Here is a 15,621-nt window from a genome sequence, read left to right on the forward strand (position 1 = left end):
TGTTTTGAAACGGGACCAGAATTCCACTGGGTCAATCTTTCCTCTGGTAGAGTGTGTTTTGATGATTCTAGTTTTGCTGTTTTGGGGGGGTTTAGGTTGGCATCCTATTGTGAAGGTGCATAGATGGTGATCCGACCAGAGAGAGTCAGACCAACTGCCTTGTTTCCAATAGAATGTGGGGCTGGCCTGTTCCTTGGAGGAGAAAGTTACTAGGTCTAGTTGGTGAACTTTTTGGTGAGTTTTGATAGGGGGTTGTTTGGCGAAGCCTAGTTGGGTGAGTAGTGTCCATAAGTCCGATATTTCTGGTTGGTCCGTTTGCTCAAGATGGATGTTAATGTCCCCACATAGTAGATTGTAGGGACTTGTTAACGAGTTAGTTAGAAGGGATTCCATGAAGTCCTCTTTGGTCAGGGACCATTTTTTTGGAGGGATGTAAAATAAAGTGATGGTTAGCGAGGCAGGTATTGATTTTGAGGTTAGTGAGGTGGTTAGTATTTCTGCATTTGTCGAGGATATTGTATTGAGAATGACACATTTTAGCTGTTCTTGGTAGATTATAGCAAGACCTCCTCCTCTTCCCCATGTTCTTGCTAGTGAGAGAATCTTGAATCCTGGGGGTAGACAATTTTTGATGACAATATCTTTGTCTGATTGCAGCCAGGTTTCCGCGAGGAGTACAAAGTCGGGGTTAGTTTCAGTTAGCCAATCTCTGATCAGTATCGATTTTTTTCGCATTGATCTGATATTTAAGTAAGCGCCCCGTAGGAGCTGGTGGTTGGTGTGGTCGATTGGTAAGAGAGTTTTTTTAGTGACCTTGGTTTATTTGGGCGAGGCTTGGTTGGTTTGTGAGGGTGAGTGTGGAATGGGGGCGGATTGGAGATTGGGGGGTCTTGTATGGTGTGGATAGTGTAAGTAGGTGATTTAGGTTTGGCCGATCGGTGTAAGGTGATGTGGATGGGGATGGGGGATGTGTTAGAGTGGTCTGCGTTGCAGCATCTGGTGGTGAACAGGTAGATTAAGAGTAGTGCTGAGCATTGGTGCGAGTTTGGACGTGCCATGGTGAGGGGCTGGGGCACCAGTGGTTGTGGTTTGGGGATTTGCCTTGGGGCGTAGAGGGCTATCTTCTCACAATAATAAACTTCTCTTTATTATGATGGGAGTTGCCATACAACTCATTTTGAAGAACTGGAAAAACTGGGACCAGTTAAATTATAATTTCTGGTGGGAGTCTTTATGCCACATTTTTAAAATGGAACATACGATTGCCATATAGCAGGAACATTATAGGAAATTTATGGATGTTTGGGAACCATTGAACTGAAAAAAATTAATTCATTTTCATTTGAATTTCCTCCAGAAAGTTTGAATCTGCAAGCAATGTATTATTATTATTTTTTTTTAACTTGAAATTTTATTGAGTTTTAGTGAAATACAAAAAGGAAAAAGGTGTACAAGGGTCTTTAAAACAATCGAGGACAATCATATAAAAGCAATATCAAAGAAATCAGGGATTAATGATAATAGATAATATAATACAGTACGATGGTCAAGCATGTCCAATTATATTACACAAAAAGAGAAGGTAAAAGTGGTAGGAAGAGAAGACAAGGGGGGTGAGGGAAAGAAAAGTAAAAGAAGGGAGAGAAAAGAGTAAAAAGGGAGGGGAGAAGAGGCTAAACGAAGGAAAGAAAGGGGAAGGAAAGGGTAGAAAAGAAGAAAGAAAATCCCTCAGAGGTCAAGGAAAGAAAGGAGAAGAAGGAGAGAAAGAGAAGAAGAGAAAGCTAGAAGAGAGAATCAAAGATAGTCTATGAAGGCAGACCATTTTAGACGAGCCTTGGAAGACATGGGTGTATAAGTGGAAATCAACATTTAACGTTTATGTTGAAGAAGCACCGACTGAAACCAAAAATGGATTGAAATAGATTCAAATGACTTCCAATTAGAGAGTATACGTCTTAATGCTATAATAATAAGTGTATCAAATAAAGCGTGTTGAGTTTGAGGTAAGTTAAGCGTAGGAGCCTCGGATTTTAGTAAAATAATTGAAGGAGAAAGAGCAGCTTGGATGTTAAAAATCCGACTGAGATGAGACCATATGTCCGACCAGAAGGATTGAAGTAGAGGACATTCATACAACATATGAAGCAATGTGCCAGGGAGAGATTTACAATTCCAACATCTATTTGATGGAAGGAGACCAGCAATATGTAGCTTTTGGGCCATCCAGTTCATTCTATAACGTAAGAAAAACATTGATTGGGTCGAGTTTGCAGAGGAAACTGTTCTGATGATTATAGACCAAAGAGTCATCCATTGTCTGTCTGATATTGGGTGTCCCACATCAAGTTCCCAGGTTTTACATAGTGAGGTGTCAGTTTTCGTAGAAGGGGTAATAAGTAATTTATACATTCGGAACGCAACATGACTTGTTGTAATAAGCAGGGAACAGTGTGAGATCAAAGAAGGGGTTCCAACAACTACTGATTGTAATATTTTTGATTTAGTGATTACGCTAGTTAGTTGTAACCACTGGTAAAAAGCCGAAGCTGGTAGAGCAAATTTGCTACTTAGTTCTGCAAATGTCAGCAATTATAAGACTGGCGTACAAATTCGTTGAAGGACCATATCCCAAATTTAGCCCAAGAAGACCAAAAAATTGTCAATTAAGAAATGCGGATTGAACCATAGTGAAGTTAAAGAAGAGGTACAAATAGAAATTTCAAGTAGTTTATCTAGCTCAAGTAAACAAGAAACAGATTGGGAGATGATATGGTTGTTCTCGTGGAGTTTTTAGTGGGATGTCAGCAGTGCAATTAGCGATGGAGAGAAAGTACAGAGGGAGTGTTCAACTGTAGCCAGAGAGGACAATAGTCAGATGACAATGAAAACCATTGGCTAGATTGTTGTAAAATAAAAGCCTTGTGCTATATCAGAAAATCAGGTAGTAATAAACCCGCTGCAGTTTTGGGAGTCTTAAGGTTTTTAAGGGCAATTTTCGGTGGTTTTTGACTCCATAGAAAGGATGAAATATGTTTGTCAATCGTTTTGTAAAAAAAAGTTGGAAATAAACGTGGGATTATACTAAGGATAAAATTTATCTTAGGAGCTATGACCATTTTAATTGTTTCAATTCTGCCCCACCAGGAGATATGAAGAGGGTGCCAGGAATATAATAGAGTCTTGATTTAAGCAATAAGTTTTTCACTATTGTGGTGTATTGTAGTAGGCAGAGTAGCATATAAATCAATTCCTAGGTATCTCATACTTGTGGGAGACCAAAGAAGATAAAAAGGTTGAACTAAAGCCGGTTGAGAATAAGTGTTAAGTGGTAAAACTTCTGTTTTATGTTGATTGATTTTGTAACCAGAAAAGAGAGAAAAAGAACCTATTAAATCAAAAAGGGCAGGTAGAGATTGATCGGGTTTAGTAAGATAACGTAGTACATCGTCTGCATAAACCGTAAGTTTATATTCAATTTTGTTATGGAGGATTCCAGAAATTCTATTGCAGGAGTTAATTGCTAGAAGAAGAGGTTCAAGAGTGATATTGAATAAATAAAGAGAGAGGGGACAACCTTGTTGGGTACCTCTATGCAGCTTAAAAGAGGATGATAGTATGTTATTGGTGATTATAGATGCTTTTGGGGAAGAGTAAAGGATTTTAACATAATTAATAAATTGCGGGAAAATCCAAACCAATGCATCATAAGAAAGAGATGGGACCATTCCACCCTGTCAAATGCTTTTTCAGCATCAAGGGAGAGGGCTATACAAGGTTCTTTGAAGTTATGTGCAATAGAAGTAAGATGGAAAAAGAGACGGGAGTTGTCTGTTATAAGTCATCCTGGCATAAAGCCCACTTGATGGGGAGAGATGAGCGATAGTATAGTAGCGTAGATTTTATAATCAGTATTAAATAGAGAAATGGTTTGAAATTTGAAATTAAGTGAGAATCTTTGCCAGGTTTTGGGATAACAGTGATAATAGCATCTAAAAAAATGACTATTAGATACTTTTAGTGGATCTAAGCAATTGAATAAAGCTGTGAGAGTGTGAGAAAGTTTGTCGTGAAAGAGTTTGTAAAATTCAACTGTAATGCCATCAGCACCAGGAGATTTACCAGAAGATAAATGTTTTATAGCTAACAGAATTTCAGAAGAGTCAATAGGGCATTGAAGTTTTTCAATGTCTGAGGAACCTAATTTAGGAGATTGCAGCATGGCCAGGAATTCTTCGGCACAGGGCAAGTGTTGTGTGATCTCAGAAGAATAAAGTTGAGAGTAAAAATCTTGGAAGGCTTGTGAGATGTCAGAATGTGATGAAAGGAGTTTCCCATCTGAATCTTTAATAGAGGAGATCTGTATTTTAGTTAGTTTTCGCTTAAGATAGTTAGCAAGCATTTTACTATTTTTGTTCATCTCCATATAATATTTAGTGGAAGTGGTGAAAATGTCTTGTGCTGCCATAGTTGCTAATTTATTATAAGTGTATTTTAGTCTATTTATTTGGGGTAGAAGAGATTTATCATTGGAAAGAAAAAAGTCATGCTCAAGATTCTTAATTTGAAGTTTAAGATGATGTTCTTTTCGATCTTGTTGTAATTTAAACGCTTGACAAGAAATCAATTCTCCTCTTAATGAGACCTTGAAGGCCTCCCATATAAGTAGAGGATCCATAGACTGGGAGTAATTCAACTGAAAGAATTTGTCTTTAAATTTAGCAATCCTCTGTCTAACAGATTCATCAGATAGGAGGTGATTAGGCAATCGCCAAATGGGAGATTTGGTTTGGGTCCCAGCGTTCCACTTTAATGTAAGTGTTATAGGGGCATGATCGGAGATGACATTAGAGTAGATTAGGCACTAGTGAGGAGGAAATAAGAAAATAGTTGATTCTCGAGTAGCTTTTATGGGGGGAGGAAAAATAAGTGTAATCTTTATCATCTGGATGTTGTAGCCTCCAGGGTTCAGTAAGGTCATAATGCTTAAGCAGGGAGTTTAACACAAAATTAGCTTTAGAAGGTACAACAACACTGGAAGAGTGTCTATCCAGCCAGATGTCTAATGGAAGAATAAAGTCACCAGCCATAATAAGAGGAATGGTGTTAAACTTAGCAATGGTGTGGAAAAGTTGAGTAAAAAATTCAGGGGAATCAACATTTGGGGCATATACATTAACAAGAAGAACTTCCTGTGAGAGAATATTTGCCTTAAATATCAACCATCTACCTTCAGTATCATGTTTGACTTCCAGAAGCTGAACTGGAGTAGTTTTGTTAAATAATATCGCTACACCATATTTTCTAACAACCGCTGGAGCCTCTGCCAGATAAGTCAGCCAATTAATATTACCTAAAAAAATGGGAGAGATTGGAGATATGTGTTTCCTGTAAAAAAAACAATGGAAGGCTTGAATTTTTTAAGATGAGTAATGATTTTTTTTCCTCTTTATGGGATGTCTCAAGCCGTTAACATTCCAACAAAAAAAGAGAGGTTGGAGAATGTTCTATCATCTGTCATGGAATTGTAAAAAGCCATTCATAAGTACTTGGTACTGCAACTCAAGAAAGAATGAGAGAGAAAGAAAAAGAGTGAGAGACTTCTGAGGGAAAGAAAGAATAAGAGGCATAAAGAGCTGAAGAAAGCTCAGCCAGTCTACAGGAATTGTGAGAGAAAGGGGGAAAAGCAGATAGACAAGGAAAGCCTGAAAAGAGGGAATCCTCCTATAGATGAAACATAATGTAAAGAGGCCGGAAATCAAAGAATCAAGAAGTAGTAAAAGAAAAAATAGAGTTGGGAATTAATCTTAAATTCAAGTACATAGATCAGGAGGAAAATAAAACAATTTTGTATATAATAAAGAAATCAGTTATTGAGGACAAACAACAAAATCAATACAAAGAGATGGCAATTAAATATGAAAAGCAATGCATCCAGCTGTCAGTGATATATTGATTATCAAATATTATAGAAAGGGAAAATGGTAAGCAAAAGTAAGAGATAAATAAATAGGAAATCTAAAACAGCAGAAATCAGATACAGCAATACCCAATTTATATAGTAAAAGTATAAATCTTGTGCTAATATAGAAATGTAGTTCAATAAAACAGGTTGTTAGAAACATATTGATTCACATATTCAAATTGATCTCGATTACTGCAACAGAAAAAAGTAAACAAAGGAATAACAATGAATCAATTGTGATGCTTATAGAGGCAATTAATCAAAATTCATAATATATACAGTATAAAGTATTGTTAATTAGAGTAATAAAAGTAAATATGACATTGCAGTTGTAAAAGTAACAATTGATAAGTATCAAAAAAGAAATGACAGGTGTAATTCATCTAATAATTATGAATTAGAAACTACTGAGAAATCATTAGAGTAAAGGCAGACAAAGCAAATTCATTATACATATAGAATCAGTTGGAGATGGAACAATAATTGATTATCTGGAGTTGTAGATGAGAAATTAATGAGTATTTAAAGAGGGAAATGACAGAAGTAATTCATCTGTTAAGCAATAATTATAAACTATTGAGGAAACTAATAATAAAAGACAATCATATATTAGAGTTGTGATATAAGTGAATTGTCATGTGATTAAATATTAAGTGAATTGAAGGACAATTGAGAGTTAATAAATTAATTGAGTTGAGCAATAATTAAAAAGGCATATAATACCAATTATAAAAGAAGATCAGAGTAAAAATAGACTAATGCATATCAATATAGTATAGTATTGAGCTAAAGAGGCAGCAGAGTCTGTATTTAAAGCAATTGATTTCAGAACAGGAACTGATGGTAAATGGTGATACAAGGTACAAGTTACTGAAGGTTTTGATGTGATCAGCAGAATTAAAGACAGAAATATAATTAGTAAATAGTAAAATAATTAAATAGTAGGGGAGATATATATGACATCAGTGCAGGCAGCATGTGAGCATAATACATACAGATAAAGGGATAAAATTCATAAAAATTCATCATTGCTGGGAAGCCAAGAGAACATGAAGTGAACATCCTAAACCGGGACTTTTGAATGGTAAAATCAGAAGTAAGGAGAAATAAACAAGTGGACAAGTCTGACGGAAATACAAACAATTGGTAGTACTAGCGAGTGAATATATATCTAAAGGAATATACCATAATATAAAGTAATAGTGGGACACCAAGAAGACAGTAAAAGGGAAAGGCAATAAACGAGCACACCACAAGGAAATAAACAGATGCAAACCTCGGGCTCTAAGGACCCAGGAAATCAAAACAGAAAGTCAGAGCAAACAAACATTAATGCAAAATTAGATTGATATCCAGAATCCTTATACAGACAATAAAAGAGAAAAGATAAAGAACAAACAGAAGAGGAGAAAAGACAAATGCACACGTAATGTTCCAGTGCGAACAGCAAAAAGAGAAGCAAGCAGACGAATTAGAAAACAAAATATTGAAATCATAATCAATTTATGAGGCAGGAAAGAGTCTGAGAAACATGCCATATGAAATATGCTATAGTGCATATCAAAAAAGAAGAATCTCTGAGGTAGAGTGCAGGCATAGGCAAAACAGCATGAAAAAAAAAAACCCAATCAAAAAAACAGTAAGACTCAGGAAAGTAGGCACTGAGCACAGAGAGGGGGAGAACAAATAATAAAGGGAAAGAAACATCAAGAATTAGGGTACAACGACAACATAGTCTGCCACAAAATACAGGAGACACAGCAACACAAACACCAAGTAGTACATTTGAGGCATAAAAAGAAGATAAAGAAATATGCACAGGGAGAGGGAGGGGAGTATATGAAGGGAGATGCCCAAAAATCCAGGAAGAAGAAAAAAGGAAGAAAAAAAAGCAATAAAAGGTTCAAATATTCATTTGTTAGATAAAGTAAAAAGAAAAAAATAATGGTAAAAACCTTGTTGTAGGAGAAAATCAGGTGAAAGAAAATGGAGTCGTATCAAGAGAGGAAGAGAGACAGAAAGCAGGAGGGAGAAGAAGGCAATTCAAAATGGTGGCAAAAGCACATGTAATAGATAAACAATCAGAAACTGTAAAATGCTGTAAAACCAAACAAGTGAACGAGAATTCAGCATTTGCAAAAGTGAACACAGATATCCCAATAAGGGGAAAAGTCAAAAACAGTGAAGAAAGTTGAATTTTGAACTGTAGCTGAGTCTAACAGTGATACCGGACAAGCACCAGTGAATGAGGGCAAGACAGTCAGGTTCCCATACCTTTGGACTGAATTTGATCCAGATGCTCTTGGAGTAAATCAGGTGACTTTGGTAGCATTGTTTATAGTAACAATCATTCTTGCTGGGTATTGCAGACCATATTGGGCATTCATTGATTTTAATCTGGGTTTCATAGCCAGAAAGGACTTTCTTTTTCTGGCAGTAGTTTGAGCCAGATCAGGAACAATACAAATCTTTTTTCCATCGATGATCAATTCAGTGTGTGCTCTAGCTGCAGTGAGTATACGCAGAGCTTGTTGAAAGTGGAGAAATCTAACAACAATTGGGCGTGGGGAAGATTGATTTTGTGTCATTCTGGAGGGGATTCTGTGAGAGCTTTCAATATCAATGTCATTTTCAGGCTCAAGCTGTAGTACTTTAGGTAACCATTTCTGTAGAAAAGCAGTCATGTCAGACCCTTCAATTCCTTCCTTTTAAGCCAATAATTCTCAAATTATTTCTATGACTGTGATTAGCCAGATCTTCCAGGTCTTGTTCCAGCTTTTTGAAACATTTGTCCATAAGGCTCTGAGATTGTGCTGATTCCAGTGCAGCAGTGTCAGCACATGCTTTAAGCTTTTCAATGCACAGCTGAAAGTTGGATAGTGAAATATTAATCTCAGCCAGACCATCTTTTACCGTATTTTCTCGCATATAACGCGCGCGATATACGTGGTTTTTACGTACCGCGCACACCCTTGCGCGTTATACGCGTGAGCGCGTTGTACAAATTTTTTTTTACATAGTTCCCCCCCCACGTCTGATTCACACCCCCCCCGCAGGACCGCTCGCATCCCCACCCCGAAGGACCGCTCGCACCCCCACAGCCTCCCGACCCCCCCATCATGTAGAAGCTCCTACCGGTGTCCTGCTGCTTCCTCTTGGCGGTCCCGACATGATCGGGGCAAGAGGGAGCTCAAGCCCTCTTGCCCCAGCCAACCGCGGCACCCCCGACACGATCGGGGCAAGAGGGAGCTCAAGCCCTCTTGCCCCCCTGACTCCCCGACATGATCGGGGCAAAAGGGAGCCCAAGCCCTCCTGGCCACGGTGACCCCCCTACCCCCACCCCGCACTACATTACGGGCAGGAGGGATCCCAGGCCCTCCTGCCCTCGATGCAAACCCCCCTCCCCCCAACGACCGCCCCCCCCAAGAACCTCCGACCGCCCCCCCAGCCGACCCGCAACCCCCCTGGCCGACCCCCACGACACCCCCACCCCCCTTCCCCGTACCTTTGTATAGTTGGCCGGACAGACAGGAGCCAAACCCGCCTGTCCGGAAGGCAGCCAACGACGGAATGAGGGCGGATTGGCCCATCCGTCCCAAAGCTCCGCCTACTGGTGGGGCCTAAGGCGCCTGGGCCAATCAGAATAGGCCCGGGAGCCTTAGGTCCCACCTGGGGGCGGGGCCTGAGGCACATGGGCACAACCCGACCATGTGCCCAAGGCCCCGCCCCCAGGAGGGACCTAAGGCTCCCGGGCCTATTCTGATTGGCCCAGGCGCCTTAGACCCCACCAGTAGGCGGAGCTTTGGGACGGATGGGCCAATCCGGCCTCATTCCGTCGTTGCCTGCCTGCCGGACAGGCGGGTTTGGCTCCCATCTGTCCGGCCAACTATACAAAGGTACGGGGAAGGGGGGTGGGGGTCGGCCAGGGGGGTCGCGGGTCGGCTGGGGGGCGGTCAGAGGTTCTTGGGGGGGGGCGGTCATTGGAGGGAGGGGGGTTTGCGTCGAGGGCAGGAGGGCCTGGGATCCCTCCTGCCCGTAATGTAGTGCAGGGTGGGGGTAGGGGGTCGCCGTGGCCAGGAGGGTTTGGGCTCCCTCCTGGCCCGAACAACTAGCGGGGGAGGGGGGGGTCGCAAGAGCCAGGAGGACTTGGGCTCCCTCCTGGCCCGATATTGTCGGGGAGTTGGGGAGTCGGCGGGGCAAGAGGGCTTGGGCTCCCTTTTGCCCCGATCGTGTTGGGGAGTCGGGGGGGCAAGAGGGCTTGAGCTCCCTCTTGCCCCGATCGTGTCGGGGGTGCCGCGGTTGGCTGGGGCAAGAGGGCTTGAGCTCCCTCTTGCCCCGATCGTGTCAGGGGTGCCGCGGTTGGCTGGGGCAAGAGGGCTTGAGCTCCCTCTTGCCCCGATCGTGTCGGAGAGTCGGGACCGCTAAGAGGAAGCAGCAGGACACCGGTAGGAGCTTCTACATGATGGGGGGTCGGGAGGCTGTGGGGGTGCGAGCGGTCCTTCAGGGTGGGGGTGCGGGTGCGGGTGGGAGTGCGTGCGAGCGGTCCTTCGGGGTGGGGGTGCGAGCGGTCCTGGGGGGGGTGAATCGGACGTCGGGGGGGGCATCAGGCTTTCAGGGTGGGGACAGGACTTCAAGGGGGAGAGGAGAGTCGGGCGGGCGAAAGGAGAGTCGGGGTGGCCAGAGGAGAGTCGGGGCAGGCGAAAGGAGAGTCAGGCGGCGATGGGAGAGTCGGGCAGCATGCGCGGTATACGGGTGTGCGCGGTATATAAAAATTTCTGTACATAAATTTGTGTTTTTTGCGCGCTATACCCGTGTGCGCATTTTACGGTAATTCTCTGGTAGTTTCAAAGTGTTTAGTTGTCAATTCCCTGAGGGCACGAAGCTCATGCAGTAGTGGCTTTCTTTTCAGGTGAAAGTTTTTCAGGAGTTGGTGTATCCGGTTTGGTTCTTTTCATACCAGCAGGAGAGCTAGTAGCTACATCCATTTTACATGGTTTTGATACTGACATTTTCCTTTATCTGGATTGCAGAAAAAAATGTTTTTTTAAGGATATGTTTAGTCCGGCTTTGAAAGAAATTGAAGTAAAAGAGAAGAGCAGAGCTCAGGCTTCCATCTTGTCTAGAGCTCGGACACGCCCCCTCAAAGCAATGTATTATTGAATCTCCAAACAGGTCTAGTAGCATCTTTTTCAGTAAACTGATATTCAATCCAAATGCCAGCATGATCCATCAAAAGGACCGAGTCTATGCTAGCCTTTGTAACCTGTTGAATTAAACTATCTGAGATAAATATGCAATCAATTCTTGAAAATGAATTATGTACATGAGAGTAAAAAGTAAATTCACGAGCATTAAAATGAAAAAGCTTCCATATATCTTTTAATCTGCATGACTGTACAAGATTTTCTAGACCTAGGGCCTGTTATACAATGCTGCACTAGTGGCTGCCGCACGGCAACAGCCCTGAAGCCCTTTAAATTCTCTATGGGCATTGGGGCCATTACTGCGCAGCAGCCACTAGTGCAGCTTTGTAAAATAGGCCCCCTAGTGATTTTAATTGCTTTCTAGGTTGTTTGACCAATATTGCTCAAAATTCATTTCATCAATGATGAAATGAATTTTGAGCATTCAGTGAGATTACAGAATATGTGAGCAATTTGATAAATTATTACATACCGGCACTATACAAGCTCTATTGTTACCCCCAAAGAAGCCCATTGGAGCGAAACGGATGGGACCTCCGTCGGGTCATTAAGATAAGTGCTTGACATTTAAAAGCAATATGTTTTACTAACATTGAAATTTACTTAGAGCTGCTGGTTTATTATGCTCAATCACTATTACATTACATTACATTACATTAGGGATTTCTATTCCGCCATTACCTTGCGGTTCAAGGCGGATTACAAAAGGTTAATTAAAAAAGTAGAGTTACAATGATTAGCTAGAGAGGTAAGTTGTAGATCTTATAAACATTTAACGTGTTGTTGTGGGTGAGGTGGTTTGTAAAAGAATTAATAGGTGGTCGCAGTGGAGGTTCTTTTGTTATTATTAGTGCGGTAATGGGTAGGTCTAATGTCAGTTTTAGAGTTGCTAAGAGGTCGTGATGTTATTGCTGCTTCAGGAATTTCTTGAAAAGTATGGTTTTTATTTCCTTTCTGAACGTCCTATAGTCTGGGGTGGTCATCAGAAGGTTGGAGATCTGGTTGTCCAGTCTTGCGGCTCGAGTGGCTAGGAGGCCGTCGTGTAGTTTTGTTCTTTTGACTTCCTTGATTGGGGGGGGTATGAATGGGGAGTGCGTTTTTCTGTGTCTGGTAGTGGGTGCTTGGATGAGGTGATTGTTCAAGTATGATGGGCTGTCTCCGTGTAGGGTTTTAAATAATATGCAGTAGAATTTGAATTGGATTCTTTCTTGGATTGGAAGCCAATGTGAGTTGATGAAGGCTTCCGTGATGTGATCATGTTTTCTCAATGAATAGATGAGTCTCAAAGCTGTATTTTGGATTGTTTGGAGTTGTCTAATCGTCGTTGCAGGGCAAGGAAGGAAGAGGATGTTGCAGTAGTCCAATATACCTAGTATTAGGGATTGCACTATAAGTTGGAATTGTGTTCTTTCAAAGAATTTTCGGACTTGTCTCAGATTTCTCATGATTGCGAATGATTTCTGAATTGTTTTATTTATTTGCGGTTGCATAGTGCCGCGTCTGTCTATGGTCATGCCAAGCAGTTTTATGGTGGTTTGGATGGGGTATTTGATTGCGTTTATATCTAGGTTGATTGTGGTTTGGACCTTGTCATTTTCGAGAAGGATGAATTTGGTTTTGTCTTGGTTGAGTTTAAGTTTGTGGTTTTTCATCCAGGTTGTGACTGTTTCAAGTGTTTGGTGAAGTTTGTCTGTCATGGTAGGTTTAGAATGATCGTATGGGATGAGGATGGTGATGTCATCGGCATAACTATAGGTGGTTATGCCTAGATTGTCCAGATGCGTTCCTAGAGAAGCAGTGTAGAGGTTGAAGAGGGTAGGGGATAGTGGAGATCCTTGTGGTACGCCGCAGGGGTTTGACCAGGATTCTGACTTTTCTTTGTTAGATTTTACACTGTAGGTTCTGAGTTTTAGGAATCCTTCAAACCAAGAGTATACTTTATCTGAGATGCCTATTGCGTCTAAGATCTGTAGAAGGATGTTGTGATCCACTAAGTCGAATGCCGCAGTTAGGTCCAGTTGTATGAGCAGCATTTTTTTCCCTGTACTAAGGTGTTGTCTGACGGTATCCATAAGGGAGCCTAGTAGTGTCTCTGTACTGAAGTTTGTTCTGAATCCTGATTGCATGGGGTGGAGTAGGTTGTGGTCATCTATGTAATTGGTGAGGAGTTTGGCTACTAGGCCTTCTATAATTTTGACATATAGCGGAATTGAGGCTATAGGTCTAAAGTTAGATGGATGGTTTTGTGGTGCTTTTGGGTCTTTTTGGATTGGGGTGATGATGATTTCCCTGAGGTCAGCAGGGAATGTGCCTTCTGTGAGCGTGAATTGAATCCATTGTAGAATTATGGTGCGGAATTTTACACTAGAGGTGGTAAGGAGATATGAGGGGCAGTGGTTGAGGTCACAGGAGGCATGACTGTATTTTTTGTATAATTTGTTGAATTCTGACCATTGTATGTTGGGGAATTGAGTCCAAATTCTGTCTGCAGCAGTTGCCTCTTTTCCTGAATGGTGGATTGTGATTGTGTTTTGATGGGATGGGTTAGTGATGAGAGTGGCTCTGGCGTTTGTAATTTTGTTCTTGAAGTGTTCTGCTAAGAGGGTGGGTGATGGTGGAGGGGTGTTCGTGGTGGTTGTGTATGGTTTGGTGTCTGTTAGTTCTTTCAAGATTTGGAATATTTTTTTGGAATCTTGGGTTTCCGTGCCTATGAGATTAGTATAGTAGCTTTTCCTCTTATCCCTTAGTAGATTTTTGTATTGTTTGTTGATTTTTTTCCAGTCGATTTTTGTTTGATCTTGGTTCTTTTTTCTCCATTTTCTTTCTAATCTTCTACACTGTCTTTTGAGTTGGAGCAATTCATTATCAAACAATTCATTATCAAGCAATTCATTATCAAATTCATTATTCACTATCAAGAGAGATTCTGATAGAACAACTTTTGGCAATCTAAACATTTAAAAAAATTAAAAAAAATATATAACACATATTTGATAAAGAATTAAAATCACACAAAAAATTAAAACACTATACAGGGGTTTTTGACCGGTGATGAAAACCAACCCCAATTGGCTATGGTCTGTTTGATCATATTCCAGGGGTTTTTTGAGGTCTTTTCTCCTCTGTTTTAAAATTACATTATATGTAATAATTGAGTGATCCATTTTGCTTGTTGGTCTTGTAAAAGATAAACATCCGCCTCTTGCTGTTTCAAAAAATTAAGAATTTTTTTCCTTTTACTGGGATGGTTAAGCTCATTGACATTTAATTTATAAAATTTTATAGCCATTCTAATTGATTAAAACATAATAATAAATAGACCTTAAGTTCCCCTTTAAATAAATAAATATATAATAGATATAAACTTTCCATACACATCCAGGACCCAAAACATAGAATACCCCCACCCCCCACCCCTAACCCATCCCTCCCAGTCAGGAGAAAACCAACCTCTCCCACGCACCCTAATTTGTCTCAAAATTAATCCTCTATATACCAAATAATAAACATTCAGGCCCCAATTCTGTAAACTGTGCCTAGTTTTAGGCGTGCTTTAGACAAACGCGTGGCGTAAATTTCAATGAGCGTTACATAGGCGTCGGGTAGGCATCTGATACCCATTCCCAAAAATCATACTTTTTCTGATATAGACACCAGATAGGCATCTCTACGATTTAGTTATATATAAAAATGTTTTTTTTTTACTGATTTGTTATTATTATTTCAGGATTGTAAGCTTTAACATTATAAACCCAAAGTATACCATCATTAAAAGTATAATAAAAACAGTATACCATGTTTAAAAGGATATTTATAATATATTAGTTTCAGTGGAAGTTGAACTGGGAAGTTTCAGTGGGAGTTGAACTGGGAACATCAGTGTGAATTTTGAAAAAATGTGGCATGCTTACACGCCAATCTTCACTCTAATCCGCTGTGCTAGACAGTGAGCCACACAATAATAGCAATTCTGATTTGATTATACTGCTCCTCAGTGGCGTACCTAGGGTATGTGGCACCCGGGGCCCATCATTTTTTGACACCCCCCCATCTATATGAAAAATATGATTTTTAGTACCAATCTACATATCGCACCACAAGAGTGTACCTAGGAAAAGGCTGCATCTTAAACACTGCAGTGAGCACTAGAACACCAACACATACATTGTAAAACTAAACAAGCCAGATCCCGCACAGTCAATTGGTCCTGTAGTCAATGCCAACTGAAAACTATGTCTTTTTCATACACACAGAACAGAGATACACCCTCGCCCAAAATGGAATAATCACAAACTAAAAATAGAAATATGTAGACAAAAGTTAAACTGATCCGCCAAGAAACCAGACCCTGGATACAATGCAACACCACAAAAAACAGTAACACATGTCCTCTAATACAGTGCAAAATATAAAGACAGTAGATGTAAATTTGAAAAAACTGATACATAACAATCA

Source organism: Geotrypetes seraphini, chromosome 16, assembly GCF_902459505.1.
Source record: "Geotrypetes seraphini chromosome 16, aGeoSer1.1, whole genome shotgun sequence".
In the NCBI taxonomy this organism is placed as follows: domain Eukaryota; kingdom Metazoa; phylum Chordata; class Amphibia; order Gymnophiona; family Dermophiidae; genus Geotrypetes; species Geotrypetes seraphini.